Genomic DNA, 18497 nt, shown 5'->3' on the forward strand with positions numbered 1-18497 from the left:
TGGCTAGGGCCATTTCCAGCTGCTAAAGCCCATACCTCCGGTGTTATTGTTTTAAAATTGTCGTAAAGCTGTGGGGCCTGTTCTCGATCCCTACACAATAAATTTCATTTTAAAAATATTGATTAACATTTTCAAGAGTTAAACCACAACCCATAGAAATATACAAAAATATGTTTTTCTAAAGGGGTCACCCTACACGCTTAAAACTGTTTCAAAAATAATCTTCATTATTGATTAGGGCAGGTACTGCAGGGCAGGCAGGCTCATGTATATCAGTGTTCGTTGGTTTTTATTGTTAGTTTTGGCTATTAGATGGTGCATAAGCACCACCTATAAGCCAAACATATTGCATTGAAGTACAGGTAGGAGGGAGATGGTATGTGATGAGCGGCACATGCACGAACGCGCGCACTCACACATGCGCACACATCCAGCGGTCTAGATGTCTGATCAAGAGGCTGCACTGCCTTACCCGTCATCAGCTAATAGTGACCCCAGCGCCCCTCTAACAGTGATGAGTCGGAGGGTATAAAGTAAGATGTCCGAACTGCATTCGTTTGGGCGTATACATTTACTGTGGTACTGCAGGACTGGGGTTGTCATTTTGAGAGTACATTGAAACGTTGGTTCAAGGGGCCTGCATGTGTGGGGTCAGTCAAAGGTTCAGAAGTTATAGAAGAAAGAGAGAGCTCAACTCAGAATGAAGATAGAGGGGTGGTCTAGAAGTAGGGAGGGGCTGCTTCTCCTTCTGCTTTTTTACTGTGAAGCAACGGAGCGCTGTACAGCAAATGGATGCAGTGATAGGGTACAATATTATGTATACAGTTCGAATTATAGCCTCTTTTTTAGACATGGAAGGACTTGAAAAGACAGCACGCAGAGGGGACACAGGTTAGGGATAGATCCTGTCTTAATTAATCAGTGTATGGATCTACAGCTGTGCTCCCGTTGAAGCAAAATTCCTGTGAGTTTAGCAAGCAATGAGCTTCATAACTGCACTGTTCAGTCCCTTGGCCTACACGAGCCATTCGCTGCCTTGTCTTCTTCTGTTGTGGGAAGCAAGATACAGCGGCCTACAAGAGAGAGGGTCAGGACACCTTATAAGGCAAAAGGTTGGTAAATTAGAAAGCTACTTATGAAATCTTAAAAGCAAACGGATAGTTACAACATAAAACGGTTACTTGATCTTCCACCCTTGCTAAAGTAGTAACAATAATGATGTTTTATTTATATAGCTCCTTAAACCAAAGCGCTTTACAGAGCACATATTTACATACAATATCACCCAACCGAAATTGGTACTCATTTATAGAACTCGGAAGGATGAAAGGCTGAGGTGGCCTTGCCAGGATTTGAACCTGTGACCTGCAGATCAGGCTCAGATGGCAGCAGCAAGCGCTCAACCCGCTAAGCTATCTTGCTGGCTATATCCTTTGCTATCTGGCCAGACAGACTCTGAGGGGGACTTCACCAACACCGTACACACTCTTTGTGTGCTTCCCAGTGACACCTGCGGCTGTTAAAGTGAAAACCCAATTACTTATGAGTCCATTGCCTTCTCTTGTGTTAAATTACACAACACTATCACGTCTGGTTCGGAAATAAGGAGGTCATTTGATTGCTTTTGAACAGAAAATATCACCTGCCAATCCTACTCCACTTGGCAGGGGTGGACTTACCTTTCGGGAACTCCAGAGATTTCCTGGTAGGCCTATACAGCCTTGTTCTCTTTTGTGTGGTAACCTATTTGATTTCCAATTGTTCTCATAGGACAAAGGTTGGGGTGCTGAACACGTGTGATATGGGGCCACCTAGAACATCATGTCTGAGGCCTCCTTTGGTTCCCAGTCCACCCCTGTCACTTGGTTTGTCTGCATGCCCCGAAATATGACGTCACACAGACGTCCCCTGCAGACACCTTGCCGAGCAATTGTACACATGTCCTGCAAAATCAATCAATCAATCATTTTTAATCAAACGCAATCTGTATCCCAAAGCAGGTACTTTCAAAAGTGTTTCGAAAAAGATGGTACTTGGTGAGACTGCGAATTCAAAAACAAGAAAAGAAAACGCTTTTGTAGCAAAAAAGAAGCTCGTTAGCATGCTGTGGTGTTTTCCAGAGGCCCTACCAGTGGAGTAACTTTGCTGAAAAAGTTGGGGGGGACATGACATCTGAAGAAAAGGTGCCCCAGCCAAATGAATGGGGACAAAATGGTGTGCCATGAAAGTTGGAGGGGACAAACACCCCTGCCCCCGCCCCCCCCTAAAATTACGCCCATGGGCTCTACCGAAAGGATCTATCACAAACGTTAAAGAAACCCGCCACCATTCTAGTAAATGGAGCATCTCGAGAGGGGATCATTACTAACAGATCTGTGTAATGAACAATTATGCGTTTGAGAGGGAGGAGAAAAGAAACTTTTGCTCCCAAAAAAAGATACCTATTTTAAATATAAGGCAAAAAAAAACCTCCTGATGAACCGTCTAAATCATGGAGAAGCACGTGTTGAGGGAATTATTACAAGGAAGCTCACACTATTAGAAATCTGAACAATTTACGAGGACACCAACATTGTTTGAAATCTGAACAATGCCCATAGGTCAAGGGGCACACTGTTTGTGAATGTGCTATAAGCAACAAACTGAAATAGCCTGGCAAAAACAAATAGTTGGCGAAAATCATTGGATTTCCTGTCTGATTTTATTGTACAAGAAAGAAGCAGATCTGGTGTTTCCCGTTGTTCCCTTTTGTGTGGCACTGTTGCGCAATCCATGCAATTCCGGCTCTTTAGTTGGTTAAATTTCTCTTATCTTTCCCTACTTGGTCTGTGTGTGCACATCCTTTAACTGCTGGTCTCTGTGCTCCCCTTAATTACATATTAATTTTGCATGCAGTTGTTTTTTGCATGCACTAGCAGTGCATGTAAAAACACGGGCCTAACTCTTGATTAATTCTCACACACTTTTAATTAAGGAAAAGGCATCACAAATCCGTTTATTCACATTATTTCCTGGCAAAGAAGTCCACTTATTGAAATTGTTTTTATCAATTTGATGGGGTCTCCCTGATTGGTTAGCTCTCCCTGGTATATAACCCCATATAGCCCTTCGATGGATAACACTGCCACAAGGAGTAGATGTGTTCAAGAGTGCTATTATGTTTTTGAAACCAGGAGGCCTGTGTTTGAATCCCAGATTCTCCACAGCACCAAATGGTGTGACCTTAAGCAAATAATGTTATCCATTTAAAACCCTGTTGCCTTTTCCATATACAAAATAATTATGAAAAGCACATGAGGACTTCAAATGTCCTAAACAGGCCCTGGAATTGAAAGAGTAAGCAATGTATTCTGGGACCATACATGTCGCTCAAGTTGACACTTGTGGCCCCGACCTAAATTAATCGCCCTGAAATCAGCCCTCCGGACTGGCATCAGCACGATTCAATCTAATTCCGGATGCTCATCGCTGGTCCTCGTGAGAGGGCTCCCGGTATGTGAATCTCTTTCTAATTCGGGGTGCAGAAGGACAGTTGGAGGAGACGTGTGCAACTATAATAGTGGATGCCTTGTTGCCTGGAGGCGTCCAGTGCCTATGAAAGAGCGTGAGGGTCAGCGGCATGACCTTTAAGCTAATGAGACAGAAAATACGAGAACCTTTCATCTCAGAGCTTTGAAGGTATAAGTTCAGGGCACACAGAGAAGCATGTGTGGGACTGCCAGGGAAGGGTCTAAACTTGAACAAAGTAGGGAGGGGGGAGGGGGGCGATGCTGTCACGCAGGGGAGTTGCTAGGTTTGGAAAAGACCCGGGGCTACGCTGATGTCAGAACTGTTGGGACTGGGGGCTAGCTAGTGTTTTGGCTGTAGCTCCTGAGATTCTATCCGGGGCTACAACCAAAAGATCAGGGGCTATAGCCCCCTTAGCCCCCCCCTAGCAACGCCCCTGCTGTCACGAGTGCTCCTTAAGAGTGTTGGAAAAGCCCTTGGGAGGAATTGGAAGACAGAAAGCCGACATGACGCCTCTCTCCCTTCTCGCGCCATCATCTCCCTGTCCAGTTGCGCTCAGTCTTGTCCTCTGCAGCCGCCAGCACAAATTCCACCGCTGCATGCTTCAATGCTGACCCAGTGTGGATATGTCAGTGGCCTTCCAGCAAATGGTTGCCAAGGGTTAGATGGAGTGTGAAGGTTTGGCTTGTGTGAAAAACGTTTGCCCATCTCTCTTCAGCCCCAAGGTGGGACGTCCACCATAGACTGAAGATGATTTTAGGACATCAGCCCCATACACATTTTTGGACATAGTCGTTAGCTTGGGGAACAAAACATTTCCTGATTTTGACATATGACTTCTGCCTGAGTTTGGATCACGTCTTCTTCCTAACTGTGAGATAATGAGTCCGCTAGCAGTTTAAGATAACTGCTTCTGGGTATTTTAGTGTGAGGTTAGAACACAAGAATGTACTTGAGTTTGTTGTATACATTTTAGCCTAAAAGTAGGGTACGATTTTTAGCCTAGGTTTAGGGCCTAAACTTTAGTAGGCCCTTGGGATAGTCTAGGTTTTGGGTATGGATCTGAATTTATGAGTTTTAGTTCACAGTCTTCAATCTGAGCATGGGATATGGAGAGCAGCCATCATTTCATTATAATCTCCAATGCGAGCTCGGAAGCTGGACTAGAGATAAGCTGAGGCCAGTGTTTTCAGTCCATGAGCCTGCAATGCACAGAGTAAACTCGCTTTGGAATATGCCTTCTATCCAGCACACTGATGGAACCTCTCCAGGGTTGTCCAACTCCAGTGTCACAAATGTCGGTGATGTCCTCTTCGTCGGACGAAAAGGCAGACTCTCCCCCTTGCCCCAACTCCTCACTTTCCACTTTCTTCTTGGGTTTCCCTTCCTTGCTTCTTGGAGGCTTCTCCTTTTTTTTGTGTAGGTAAGGACGCCCTCGATAGGATGCCATCGTGCCTCTAATATAGGGGCACGGGGGTTATCCCACCGGGAGCGCCACTCAGGGGAAAAAAGCCAAGAGGCACAAAAAAAACCCTAGAAGGTGTCCTTCTTGTAGGATGAGCGAAGATGGCAGAGTGCGCTGGAGGATGATAGGTAATGGGAGAGCAATCCGGTGGGTAGGCACGGGTCTGGTAGACAGCAGGTCAATAAAGTACCAGGGATAGGCACAGGCAGTCCGGTAAGCAGGCAAGGATCTGGAAGGCTGCAGTTCAATCAGGTACAAGGGACAGACACAGGCAGTCCAGTAAACAGGCAAGGGTCTGGAAGGCAGCAGATCAATCAGGTACAAGGGAAAGACACAGGCAGTCCGGTAAGCAGGCAAGGGTCTGGAAGGCAGCAGTTCAATCAGGTACGAGGGAAAGACACAGGCAGTCTGGTAAGCAGGCAAGGGTCTGGAAGGCAGCAGTTCAATCAGGTACGAGGGAAAGACAAGGAAGAGAAGAGAGAGGGAAAAGGCAGACGAGCAGGGAAAGGAAGAGGAAGGAAGGCACTAGGCTAAGAAGCACAGAGCAAGGGCAAGAAGCAAAGGAGGAAAAAACAGAAAAGCACGGGAACAGAAGGTGAAAATAGACGGCGGAGTAAACACCAGTAGCGGGAGCAGCAGCAACACAGGAGGGAACCCGGAAGCGTTGCAACGCGTACGTGACCCGGAAGCGGAGTAATTTATACTTCCGGTCACGTTCGCGTGCAACGACTAGAAAGGTGCGGTGAATGGCTTTGAAGGGAAACACTATGGCGGACAAAAACGCCAGCGATTCCACGCACGCCAACCCTGCCGTGGCATGACAGTATGCCCCCTCCTAGGGGGCCCCCCCCAGGTTTGCAAGGGTGAAAGTGATAGAACCTGCGGTCTAAAAGCGGGGCATGGACATGAGAGGCTGGTTCCCAAGAGTTTTCCAACCAGTGATATCCCTTCCATCGCACCAGGTATTCCAGCCTTCCCCGGCGGTACCGGGAATCGCAAATTTCAGCCACTTCAAATTCCTCCTGGGTCGAAGTAGCGGGCAAGGGGGCTTTTATCTTTTTGCGCGACCAGATGTCTTCATGGAAAGGTTTTAGTTGTGAAGCATGAAACACAGGGTGAACCCTATGAAGGCTTTTGGGTAGTTTTAAACGAAAAGCCACTGGGTTGATAGCTTGTGTGATCTCGTAAGGTCCCAGAAATCTAGGAGAAAGTTTGGAAGGGTGTGCCCAGCGAGGTAAGTATCTTGTGGACAACATGACCTTAGAAACTACCCCCAATCAGGGACTGGCTTGCAATGTTTGTCAGCCTGAACCTTGTATCTTATTTGTGCTTCGCTAAGGTTTTGTTTAGCCTGAAGGTGAACGTCTCGCAATATGGTGAGAGCAGAATCAACAGTTGGTAAGCCGGTGGTGATGCCAGAGACGGGCAGTATAGACCGTGGATGATAACCATAGTTACAGAAAAAAGGGGTGAGACCGAGAGTAGAGTGAAAGGAATTATTATAAGAGAACTCAGTCAAGGGAAGTAGAGAGACCCAATTGTCCTGTTGGAGATTCACATAGCATCGTAGGTATTGTTCTAAGGTGGCATTAGGCGTTCCGTCTGCCCATTGGACTGGGGATGAAACCTGGACGTTAAGGCTCTCTCAATGCCTAGACGGTTGCATAGATTCTTCCAAAATCGAGAGGTGTACTGGCTACCTCGATCAGAGATGATTTTCTTAGGAACTCCGTGGATGCAGAAGATGTCCTTGATAAAGGTCTCGGCCATACCAGCCGCTGTTGGAACCCCTGGTAACGGAGAGAAGTGAGCCATTTTTGTGAAGAAATCGATTACCACCATTATACACGTGAATCCTTGGGAAGGAGGTAAATCTACGATGAAATCCGTGGAAACGACTTCCCAAGGACCATCGGGAACAGAATTTGGTTCCAAAAGTCCTAACGGTCTGAGACGGGAACCCTTGCTGTGAAGGCACCTAGTGCAGGATTGTACATAACAGTCCACATCTCGTTTCATTTCTGGCCAATAGAAGTGTCTCTGCAGATAGTCCAAAGTGCCCTTGGTGCCTCTATGACCTGCCAACTTGGAGTTGTGACACCAGTTTAATGCCAATTTCCGGAACTCAGGGGTAGGTAAATACAACTTGCCTTCCACAAAATAGAGCCCTTCCTTGATGTCGGAGATGATGTCTTGAGGATGGTTCTCGGATTTGAAACTGCCTTCAGAAGCCTCTTTCACCTGCCTTAGAAAGGTGGACAGAACACCTATTCGTCTAGGTAATGGAAACATCAGATCGTGTGATTCGTCTGGTCCGGACATGCAGTCTCCTCTGCGAGATAGAGCGTCTGCAACAAGATTTTGTTGCCCTGGGATGTAGGTAACATTGAAATAAAACTGTGCAAAGAAATGGGCCCAACGTGCTTGACGCGTGTTGTAGCACTCGAATTGTCGTAGGACCTGTAGGTTCTTGTGATCGGTTCTTATGGAGAATGGGTGTTTGCCTCCCTGTAGAAGATGGCGCCACTCCAAACAGGCTGACTTCATGGCCAACAGCTCATGCTCTATGACTGAGTAGTTCATTTGGCTGGTATTGAGGGTTTTGGAAAAACATGAAACAGGATTTTCCACTCCTTGACATTCTTGTAAAAGCACTGCCCCAATGGCCGATGAAGAAGCATCCGTCTCGACAATGAAGGGTCGATCTTGATCTGGCTGTTGAAGGATGGGAGCGGTACAGAAAGCTTCCTTAAGATTGCGAAAACTGTCTTCAGCTTTGTTGGACCAGGAAAACGGATTGGAAGACTTCTTGAGTAAGGTGGTAATGGGTGTTATCCGGTGGGAGAAGTTGGAGATGAACTTTCAATAAAAGTTTGCCAGTCCCAAGAATCTTTGTACATCTTTGATGGATTTAGGAGAGGGCCATTCTAGGATGGCGGACACCCTGCGGGGATCCATGGCTATACCCCGACTGGATAGTATGAATCCCAGGTATGGGATAGACGTAGCGGAAAACACACATTTGTCCAATTTGACTGAGAGGTGGTTGTCTCTAAGTCTCTGGAAAACTTCCTTTACATGGACTGCGTGTTCCTCCGGAGTCCTTGAGTACACCAATATGTCGTCAAGATAGACTATTGTGGTCTGACATAACAGGTCTGAAAAAAGCCGGTCCATAAATCGCTGAAATACTGACGGGGCATTCACAAGTCCAAAGGGCATCACCTGGTATTCGTATAACCCATAGGGGGTCCTGAAAGCTGTCTTCGATTCATCCCCCTTTTGAATTCGGAGAAGGTGGTAGGCGTTCCGAAGATCCAATTTCGTAAAAATCTTGGCGCCATGAACGACTTGAATGATTTCAGTGATAAGTGGCATTGGGTATCTGTCCTTAATGGTCACCTTATTCAGACCCCTGTAGTCAATACAGGGTCTCAGCTCTTGTGAGTCCTTCTTAGGGATGAAAAACAGGGAAGCCCCAGCCGGTGATTTCGAAGGTTTTATGAGCCCATTGGCCAGATTGTTATCCAGGTATTCCCGGAGGACGTGTTTCTCCCTGAGAGATAAAGGGAACATCCTACAAAATGGTACTAGTGCACCAGGAACGAGATCCAGGCAGCAGTTTTCTGGTCGGTGAGGAGGAAGGTCGCTAGGTGTCTTTTCTGTCACCACTTCGGCGTATTCCTGAAGATGATGAGGAAGACAATGGATGAGTCTGGAATCGAAAACACTGGTGGTCTGAACTGTCTCGAAACTTGGTTCTGACAAGCATTCTGCCTTACAAAAGGCGGACTGAAAACTGAGCATGTTCTTTGCCCAATCAATGCGAGGGTTGTGTTTTCTGAGCCAGCCTATCCCGAGTATGATAGGGAAGTGGGCTGCTCGAATGATATCAAATGGAATTCTTTCTGAATGCTGCTGAATGCTTAGTTTCAGTTCTTCAGTGGTATGGGTAATCATACCGGAACTCAAAGGCTCTCCATCTACTCCTTCGACCTTCTGATCCTCCTTTTCAGTCAGATGACGTATACCCTTCTGTTCTGCCCACAAGGTATCAATGAAGTTGCCGGCTGCGCCGCAGTCGAGTAAGGCCTGGGTTAAGATATCGATCTTGCCCAAAGTAAGAGTAACTGTGAGAACCATCAACCTGGAGTCCTCCGGTATACCTGAAGACGACACCGATAGAGTTGCGTAAGGACTTGGAACGGCCCCTCGGGAGTGCGTCCTGACACTCACCGAGGGCGCTCATTTCCCAAACGCTTAGGGACATCGGGACAGTCCCGAAGCAGGTGGTTAGAGGCTCCGCAGTACATGCACGTATTGCCATCCCGTCGTCTCTTACGTTCCTCTGGGGTGAGCAGCGCGCGAGCAGTTCCGATTTGCATAGGTTCTTCTTTGCCTTGACGAGAAGTTGGTTGAGAAGAAGGTGACTGAGCCTCTAGGGGAGGGAGACTGTAGAATTTGGTCTTTTTTCATTTCTGACCACCGTTCCGAGAGCCGAAAATCAATCCGAAGAGTGGCCGTTATGAGATCCGAAAAGGATGTTGGACGGGCAATACGTGGCAACTCATCCTTAAGATCCTCTCTCACTCCTCCTCACTTCTGCAGCTATCTGTTTGAAGGTAGTGATGTAGGTGAGTAAGTCTGTGCTTCCTTGGCGGATGTCCAAGAGGTCCTCAGATGCCAGAAAGGTACTTTCTGTGTTTAGAAATGTCTGTGATAACAGAGTCTTGAAATCCTCATAGTTTTGCAGCACAGGATCAGGTTGGTTAACCAAAGGGGTGGCCCACGCCAGAGCATTACCCGTCATGTGGGTAATCATAAATTCTACCTTGGCATGATCTGAGGTGAATGTCTGTGGCCGGAAGGAAAAGTGGAGATTGCACGCGTCTAAGAACTCCTTCACTCGCTTAGGTGATCCATCAAATTTGCCTGACACCAAAGGGAGCGAGGGTAGGTCTGCAGAGGGCCGCTCTCGTTCAGTCCTTCTTAGCTGCAAGGCTGCGTTGGCTGTCTTGAGGTTCTAGACCTCCAGGTTAAGATTTTGGACGGCAGCTACAAGTTCCTGTACTTGCTGGGGATTTGCCATCTCAGTTTCCTGCGGGTGTTGCAAACTGTCACAAATGTCGGTGATGTCCTCTTCGTCGGACGAAAAGGCAGACTCTCCCCCTTCCCACAACTCCTCACCTTCCACCCTCTACTTGGGTTTCCCTTCCTTGCTTCTTGGAGGCTTCTCCTTTTTTTTGTGTAGGTAAGGACACCCTCGATAGGATGCCACTGTGCCTCTAATATAGGGGCACGGGGGTTATCCCACCGGAAGCGCCACTCAGGGGAAAAAAGCCAAGAGGCACAAAAAAAACCCTAGAAGGTGTCCTTCTTGTAGGATGAGCGAAGATGGCAGAGTGTGCTGGAGGATGACAGGTAATGGGAGAGCAATCAGGTGGGTAGGCATGGGTCTGGTAGACAGCAGGTCAATAAAGTACCAGGGATAGGCACAGGCAGTCCGGTAAGCAGGCAAGGATCTGGAAGGCTGCAGTTCAATCAGGTACAAGGGACAGACACAGGCAGTCCAGTAAACAGGCAAGGGTCTGGAAGGCAGCAGATCAATCAGATACAAGGGAAAGACACAGGCAGTCCGGTAAGCAGGCAAGGGTCTGGAAGGCAGCAGTTCAATCAGGTACGAGGGAAAGACACAGGCAGTCCGGTAAGCAGGCAAGGGTCTGGAAGGCAGCAGTTCAATCAGGTACGAAGGAAAGACAAGGAAGAGAAGAGAGAGGGAAAAGGCAGACAAGCAGGGAAAGGAAGATGAAGGAAGGCACTAGGCTAAGAAGCACAGAGCGAGGGCAAGAAGCAAAGGAAAAAACAGAAAAGCACCGGAACAGAAGGCGAAAATAGACGGCGGAGCAAACACCAGTAGCGGGAGCAGCAGCAACACAGGAGGGAACCCGGAAACGTTGCAACGCGTACGTGACCCGGAAGCGGAGTAATTTATACTTCCGGTCACATTCGCGTGCAACGACTAGAACGGTGCAGTGAATGGCTGTGAAGGGAAACACTATGGCGGACAAAAACGCCAGCGATTCCACGCCCGCCAACCCTGCCGCGGCATGACATCCAGGCCTTGAGATGAATTTGCATACAATGATTCTAAATGTATGGACATTTTACCTCATGAATATTAATGAGGGATGTCCTGAAATCCCGTCAGGATTCCAGCCCTCGAGGACTAGAGTCGGACAACAATGCTATAAGCGATGTGGCTGCAAGAGGGTGGCATCCCCCTCTCATTTACAGAATTTAGCAGATGCGAAATGATCCATTGTTTCGCTCTCTTTCTCTACACAATAGTGTGGCCCACCATTTCGCTCTCTGTGTGTGCCAGAAAGCCAGAGAGTTGCTGTAGCTGAGAGGCCGAGCGAGTGAAGAAGCAAGGATGGGCATGCCCACGTTGGCCACCAGTGGAGCTTGAACCTTATTTAAATAATCATCAGACATTGAATTCTAAATTTCAGACGTCAGAAGGTTTAGGGAGCGATTGAAGGCACCACCTCCAAATCTGAAAGAGACTTGGGTTACCATGCGACACAAGGATTTCTATAAACAGGAGAGGGTTCAATCACAGCCCTGCCCCACGAGCGTGAAGAGACCACACATGGTGTGTCTGCCATATTTTGAGTATGTGCGTGGGTGAGATGGCCTACTGGGATGGCCGCCCGCCCAGGAGAAGTGTGGGTTGTATGACAATCTGCAGCTCCACCAATGCCAATTTCACTTTATGCTGGTGTCGGGACGCTGTTTACCACGCAGTCGCATGTTCAACCAGTCGATGCACATATTCCTGAAATGCCAACAGCTTTTCTCTGGCTCTGTTTTTTTTTCTTCTTTTTTGGTGGGCTCCACTTAACCCACCGTCTTCACCAGTTCCAGCCAGCCACTTTTCCTCAGTCTTCTGTTTGACCACTATTGATTCCCTTTCTGGGTCCTGTCACCATGGGCAATGCCAAAACGCGTTGTGTGTGAAGCACATTTCCCCCCGCTGTGCCTACGCCGCTGGCCCATTGGTCAGACGCTGTATTGCAATCATCATAATCACCCTGTATGGACTTGAGTGCACCCTCCAGGTCTCAGGTGTGAACACTCTGAGGAGAAGCTCACACGTTCATCATTCTGAAATCATGAAGAGCATTGAGCTTGGTAACAGTAGCACCTCAGATCTGGATGCAGAAGAGCTTGAGATGTGTGCTATGTAATTAGTCAGCATGAGGATTCTTCTGTTAATTAGCCCGTGCAGGCCTGGGAGCCTACACCTGTCTTCTGATGCAGCAAATCATGTGCACGTGTGGCAGGGTATAGAATACAGCTGAATAACACAACTGCTAGGGGCACATCATCCAAATATGCCACGTTTCCCATTGTCAGGTGTGAGTATCACAGCAAGTCCTTGTTCTGTATTATGGGAGTTGCATTTTGTCTTTGAAATGATCAGTACTAAAGTGGCAGGATGCAGAAAAAGAACAAGGCAAGGTGGGCTCCTCAGATTTGATGTGGGGCAACTTTCAGATCTCTCTTTTACCAACGGATGAGGGCGTTACTTCATCAAGGCATCCGTCGTGCTTTCATCTCTAGCTATTCATCTCCATCCCAGTAGGATTGTCCAATTCCAGACCTCGAGGGTCTGATCCATGCCGGGTTTTCAGAATACCCCTCATTAATATTCATGAGATGCATTAGCATACAATGAGTCTAGGTGTATGCAAATTTGTCTTCATGAATATTAAACAGGGATATCCTGAAAACCCATCAGAGTTCCGGCCCTCGATGCCCGGAGTTGGACAACCCTGCATGAGATAGCAGCAGGTCTTGGGGTCAGAATAAATGGCTGAGTAGAGCTCCCGAAGCTGCCGATGTTGATACAACTTGATCCGACATCGTGTGTCAGGTGCCGCAGAATCCTAGAAGCCTTTGACACCACAACCAGAAAACATTATCTAACGTAATTGCTACTCGAGTAGTAGAAGAAACGTCATCAGAAGGTGTCTCATGATAGGCGGGCGGGGAGTAAGATGAAAGGCAACCTTAGAGAGGAGATGAACTAAATTGCTACATCTAAGTGAAGAGGGAATCGGTGAGGTGGACTTGATTGGTATGCAATCCCAGGTGGTAGTGAAGATTGCTGCTGCAGCATGTAATGGACATGGAGAAGGGTGGTGGCAACAGTCTATAGAAAGTCACATGACCACAGAAGAAATGGCACCCGCGATTTACTAAGTTAGAGTATTTATTAGTCAGGCAATGCAGCTCTTCAGGGATCACATTCCCAAACATAGTCCAACGTTACGACAGCAGTTTCCATTATCATTATGTAGCGTTACCACTGCAACATTCTCTGTTTTCCCACAATGCCTGTCGGCCACTTCCTGCCATGTCCATGTCTCTGTCATAAGTCCTCTCACTGAAGCCTTTTGTCAAATAGGAAGGCTGCACCTTTTGGTAAAACGTGCAGCAAGGTGTAGTTGTGATGTAATCTACTATGTTCTTGTTCTGGTTATTGTTATATGCGAATTGCAGTAGTAAACTAGTGTAACCATCTTTTTTTGCAATTCTTTTATTTGTTGAGGAGTGCATGACGTTTCCCCAAGAGCTACACACATATCCTCAAAGTATAACAGTGGACATCTTGCATTTGTGTGATACAAAATGGACCAAGTGATGTTAGGTGTGGGGTAGAATATAAAACCGTAACAATACTAACAGGCAGTGGACATGCATGGGATACATACAATGCTCACAGCAATGATGTTAAACACATCTTTTGAAACATATAAACTCGTTTCTTTGTTTCTCCTGTACCCAGGGCTTCTGGATTGGGTGGACTACCGGTTCGACCTTTCTACCTATACCTATGGTCTCGGGAGGATAGCTCAGCGGAAACGCGCGTCTTGGATGCAAGATGACACAGAGCAACACAGGTTCGATCCCCCGGTCTGCGCTTAGAAACCTCTGGGTATTAAGCGCGTTATAAATAACCTATCATATCATAGGCACAAAGCAATGGCAATCTTGCATTTGTGTAATGGAACATTGAGCAAGAATCAGGCTCCACTGTCCTAGCCCCTGGTTCATTTTTCTACCTCCCCTGCATCATCTGGTCTAATATCCACATCCTCTCACCCATTGTCAACGACACTGGTCCTCTGCTCTGTAAACCAATGTTACGTTTTGTACGCATTTCTGCTAGAAAAATGCATTGTTTTCCCTGTCATTTTCATTAAATAAATACTTTTTTCTCCAGTTTTTATCTGGATCAGTGTCTCAGTCTGTGTAGTGTTTGAACAACAACGTCCATAAGGCAATTCTTCTTTGCTTTACTTGACTTTGGTCCTCATTAAAACCCTGGCGTTGGACCATGGTGCTAATAGCACCATGGTCCTTGCCGGTAACTTACCGACTCCGCCATGGCGGAATGGGGAAATACCGCCCCATTCCGAGGTTGGCGGGGCGGTAATTCCCCATGCCGCCATGGCCCTTCCCCATTCCCATTTTTGCCCCATAGGGCTCAATGGGAATGGGGAAGGCGCTAAGTACGGTGCCGCAAATTGCGGCACCGTACTTAGCACCAAGGTCCCTTTGCGGGTTGGTTTTTAACACCTGCAAAAAGCAGGCGTTAAAATCGCCAACCCGCAAAGGGACCTCGTAATCAGGCGTTAAGGGGTTAACGGCGCCGCCACCTTTTACGGCGCCGTTAACTCCTTAATGCCAGGGTTGTAATGAGGGCCTTTGTCAGCTCCTCAAAACGTGCTCTTGGCAGGGTTTGAACCCCAATTCCAACAAGGCAATTCCTCTTTGCTTCACTTGGTCGTGTTATCACTCTGTACTCAGTCTTTGGAATATTTTAACCCCCAATTTCCACAAAGTAATGATTCTTTTTTTCACTTGAGTTTTTCAGTGTGTCTGAGCTGATGTGCTGGAGTGATTGGACTACAACTACGAAAGTACATGTCTTCTGTAGGTTCTCCCTGGGTGGGTTTTCAGTGTTTGCCGCGTCTTCAGACTCTCTTGGCTTCTTTGTTTTCTTTCTCATTTACTCATGTCTTCTACATTTCAGGTGTTTGGGGAATGGCGTCTCCTCCGTCACTTCCTGCACTTGTTTTTACCACAAGCTGTACCAGAAGCTCATGCCCTGGGACAGGGTGTTCTCGCCAGAGTGGTGTTTCTCTGTGACTCTCTCAGCACTTGCCTGGTCTGGTGAGCCCGCTGCCTGGTACGACACTGTTACATCACCAGTTTTTTTAAGGAGTTTTTTCAATAGTTATTTAGCGAAATAATTGATGGGAAAATATAGGGGGGGTGGGTAAGGGGACATAAGGGGTGGAGGGTGGGGAACAGGGAGTATATAATCGGGTATAGCATGATTGGGAGGGAAACACCTAAAAATAGAACATTTTGATAGTTTTTTTCGGCAAAAAATCTGTAGGAAAAATAAAAGCAGGGACATAGAACCCTCTGCATCTTAGCGCTTCCACTGGCTTGCTACTAGGTGTTTCCAGCAGCTTCCAGAATTCCCTTCTGCTTAGTGTCTTCACTGCGCAACATACTCCTCCAAACTGTCTTCTAGTTCTTTGATATGCAGCTGCACTCACTCGATAAAATGGCAATGACAGGGGAAACGTACTCCTCTGCTTCCATTTCTTGGGTGTCGAAAAGGGCAACTTCCTCACAGGTATGTGCAGGGGGATGTCAGTGTATGTACAAGGATGGGAGCGGGGGAGGTCGAGTGGGGTGGGAGCAATATGCTGGTATAATGTGGGGCCCTTTTTATTGTGCATGGAATTCAAGGGGCAAACATTAAGTAGTTGTGTTCTGCTCTTAATTGCCATCTTTATTTACGATGCACTACACAAATTTACTTCTCCAAAAGATTTGCAAAACAAGCCTACGTGATCCCACTAGTAGTGGGTCAAGGGAAATGCTGGTGACCAGGGTCGTCATTTGGGGGTCGTAACTGCGACCCCTGATGTCTCCCTTGCTACCCCTAAAAAAAAGAAAATAACACTTTTTTTGTGTGCAAATGTAAACTCCTGGGCTGTAGCCAGCACGATGTGGCTCTTTGTTTCTGGGGTGGCTGGCTTTCTTGTTTAGGCCTCTTAAAAAACAGGGGGTTCCACAAGTCTAACACTTTCAGCACTGACCCTAAATAAGAAAGAATAGGAATAACAAATAATGGGCCTCATTATGAGGTAGGTGGTAAGGGATTACCGGCACCGGTAAGGTCACTTGGTTTTACCAGGCGTTATGGCTGGGACCCGTTAAGGGACTACAGAGCTAATAACGGTACCGCAAATTGCGGTACCGTTATTAGCTCCATCCCCATTGTGCCCTGTGGGGGCTCGAATGGGAATGTGGAATGGTTCCGGAATGGGGATTAACTGGGTCCTCCAAGGTTGGAATGACCCGGTAAATCCCTATTTCGGGAACTCAGACCCGGAATGTGGTAAGGAGGTAGCCATGGTGCTAATAGCACCATGGCTACCTCCTACCGCGTAATGAGGCCCAATGTGTCTTTCTGGAATTCTATACAATAATTGCTGAACTCATCAACGGTTTATTTTAGGCACACTTCAGGGGGTGAGTCACTGATTTAGTCTGTTCTTAAACACCTCAATTCAGTCTTTCATCCTTCTGAGGTTGATAAATGAGTACCAACACTGTTTGGCTGATTATGTATATTTGTTTGATATAAAGCGCTTAAGCGTAAGTGCTATATAATAACACATCATTATTATTTGGCCTTGGATGTCTGCTTGCATACACAGTAATTTGGTAATATGGGCCTATACACACTGATATTAATGATACACGTGGTGATCTATTCTTGTATGAAATGTACATCACATTATAGTGATATTGTATCATATTTTTCGTAGTGCACTTGGCGACAATGCTATGTGATGCCACTTCCTGTTTTGTCAAGGGGTGAAAGGTTGTGGTCCATCGCTTCCTGTGATGTCACTTCAGGGCGGGGTCAAATGACATCACTCCTGTGATGTCAGGGGTCAAGGGTCGAGTGGTATCACCTGAGGTACCCCTGGCGTTTCGGTAACATGACGTCCCACATTTCTTCATATATTATTAATGTATGCTCGTTTATTTAAACACACCAAAGAAATTGATTTCACGCTACATTTTGAGTCTGCTGTTCATTCCCCTCGCAACGGCTTTGCGCTGGGCCTTTTATTGTCCATTTTTGTTTGGGTAACTGCATATGTCAGCATTTCTGATATGTACGCTTTCCTATCACAACTATTGCTCAGTTGTTTCAGTTTCGGGCATGGTCGTAATTTTAGGGGGGGGCAGGGGTTTTTGTCCCCCCCAACTTTCATGGCACACCATTTTGTCCCCATTCATTTGGCTGGGGCACCTTTTCTTCAGATGTCCTGTCCCCCCAGCATTTTCAGAAAAATGACTCCACTGGTTTCGGGGAGCTTCGAAGATAGATGGCGTGCTGAAGGGGTATGGTTTTGCTCGAAAGAACAAATCGAAATATGTGTTGTGAAGTGCCTGCAATATATGCATGTGTACGATGAGCTGAGAGAATATTGGAGTGCTGTGTTGGAATGTGTGGGTGGGAAAGTTTCTAGTATAAGTCGTTAAGGGTTAACGCCGTCGTTAACCCTTAACGCCTGATTCCAATTTTAACGGCTGCTTTCAGCAGGCGTTAAAATCCATGGCGCTAAACCGCCTTGGTGCTAATTACGGCACCGTAATTTACGGTGCCGTAATTAGCGCCTTCCCCACTCCCATTATGCCCTATGGGGCAAAAATGGGAATGGGGAAGGGTAAATGGGAAATGGGGATTTACCGCCCCACTCACCTTGGAATGGGGCGGTAAATCCGCCATCCACCATGGTGTAAACGTAGTTTACACCATGGTGGTAAAGTTGGTGTACTTACCGCCTGGGTCGTAATGACCCCAATTTTGTAGACGTCAGTCTGGGTGATGGGACCCAGTGGTTCGCTCTATGACATCTTGTAATGAACTATTAATAAAGCTTACTTGAAGAACCTAAGCAGAGTGTCAAGAAGATCGCTTTTCTGCAGTAAACAATAGACATCTTCCCATTCGGGCGGTGTAGGGAGGGCATATGGGCATATGGGCCGCTGAGAGTGAATCCACAACACCTACTCCAGTTTAAGAACTAGAGTGACTGGGAATGTGATAAGGACAGAGAGGGCAAAGTGAAGTAATCCCAGAAATGAATGTGCGAATACAGCAGGCTATTCTAACTGCCTCGGTGAAGGAATAGGGCGCCAGACAAGATGTCTGAGAATAGTCGAGCTGTCATCACTACAATTAGAAGGAATTCCTCATCTTACCCAACCATCCGTAGGGCAAGAGAACCGACCTCCTTCAAGTAGGACATCTGAAACACAAAATATCTTGCATGAACGTTCCGTCCTTTAATGAAGTTATGTTGGAAGACACACAGAACACAGGAATATGGTTCAGGTTAGAGTCCCAGGCCTC

The 18497-nt window shown here is 46.9% G+C and overlaps 1 protein-coding gene across 4 annotated transcripts in view; it reads left to right on the forward strand.

Annotated features, from left to right (window-relative positions):
* Positions 1 to 18497, forward strand: part of LOC138567509 (ATP-sensitive inward rectifier potassium channel 12) — a 427198-nt gene that overhangs the window by 296353 nt on the left and 112348 nt on the right. The window contains exons 2-4 of one of the 4 annotated variants that reach the window (XM_069645772.1): positions 13827 to 13941; positions 14919 to 14992; positions 15078 to 15233. The exons of 1 other annotated variant lie outside the window; for it this stretch is intronic. The gene's annotated coding sequence lies outside the window, so the exon portion shown is untranslated. Of the gene's footprint in view, positions 1 to 13826; positions 13942 to 14628; positions 14993 to 15077; positions 15234 to 18497 lie in introns of those variants that run through there. 2 more of the 4 variants (XM_069645774.1, XM_069645773.1) reach the window with 2 other exon arrangements.

Source organism: Ambystoma mexicanum, chromosome 2p (genome assembly GCF_040938575.1).
Source record: "Ambystoma mexicanum isolate Mex_15411 chromosome 2p, UKY_AmexF1_1, whole genome shotgun sequence".
NCBI classification, from domain to species: Eukaryota; Metazoa; Chordata; class Amphibia; order Caudata; family Ambystomatidae; genus Ambystoma; species Ambystoma mexicanum.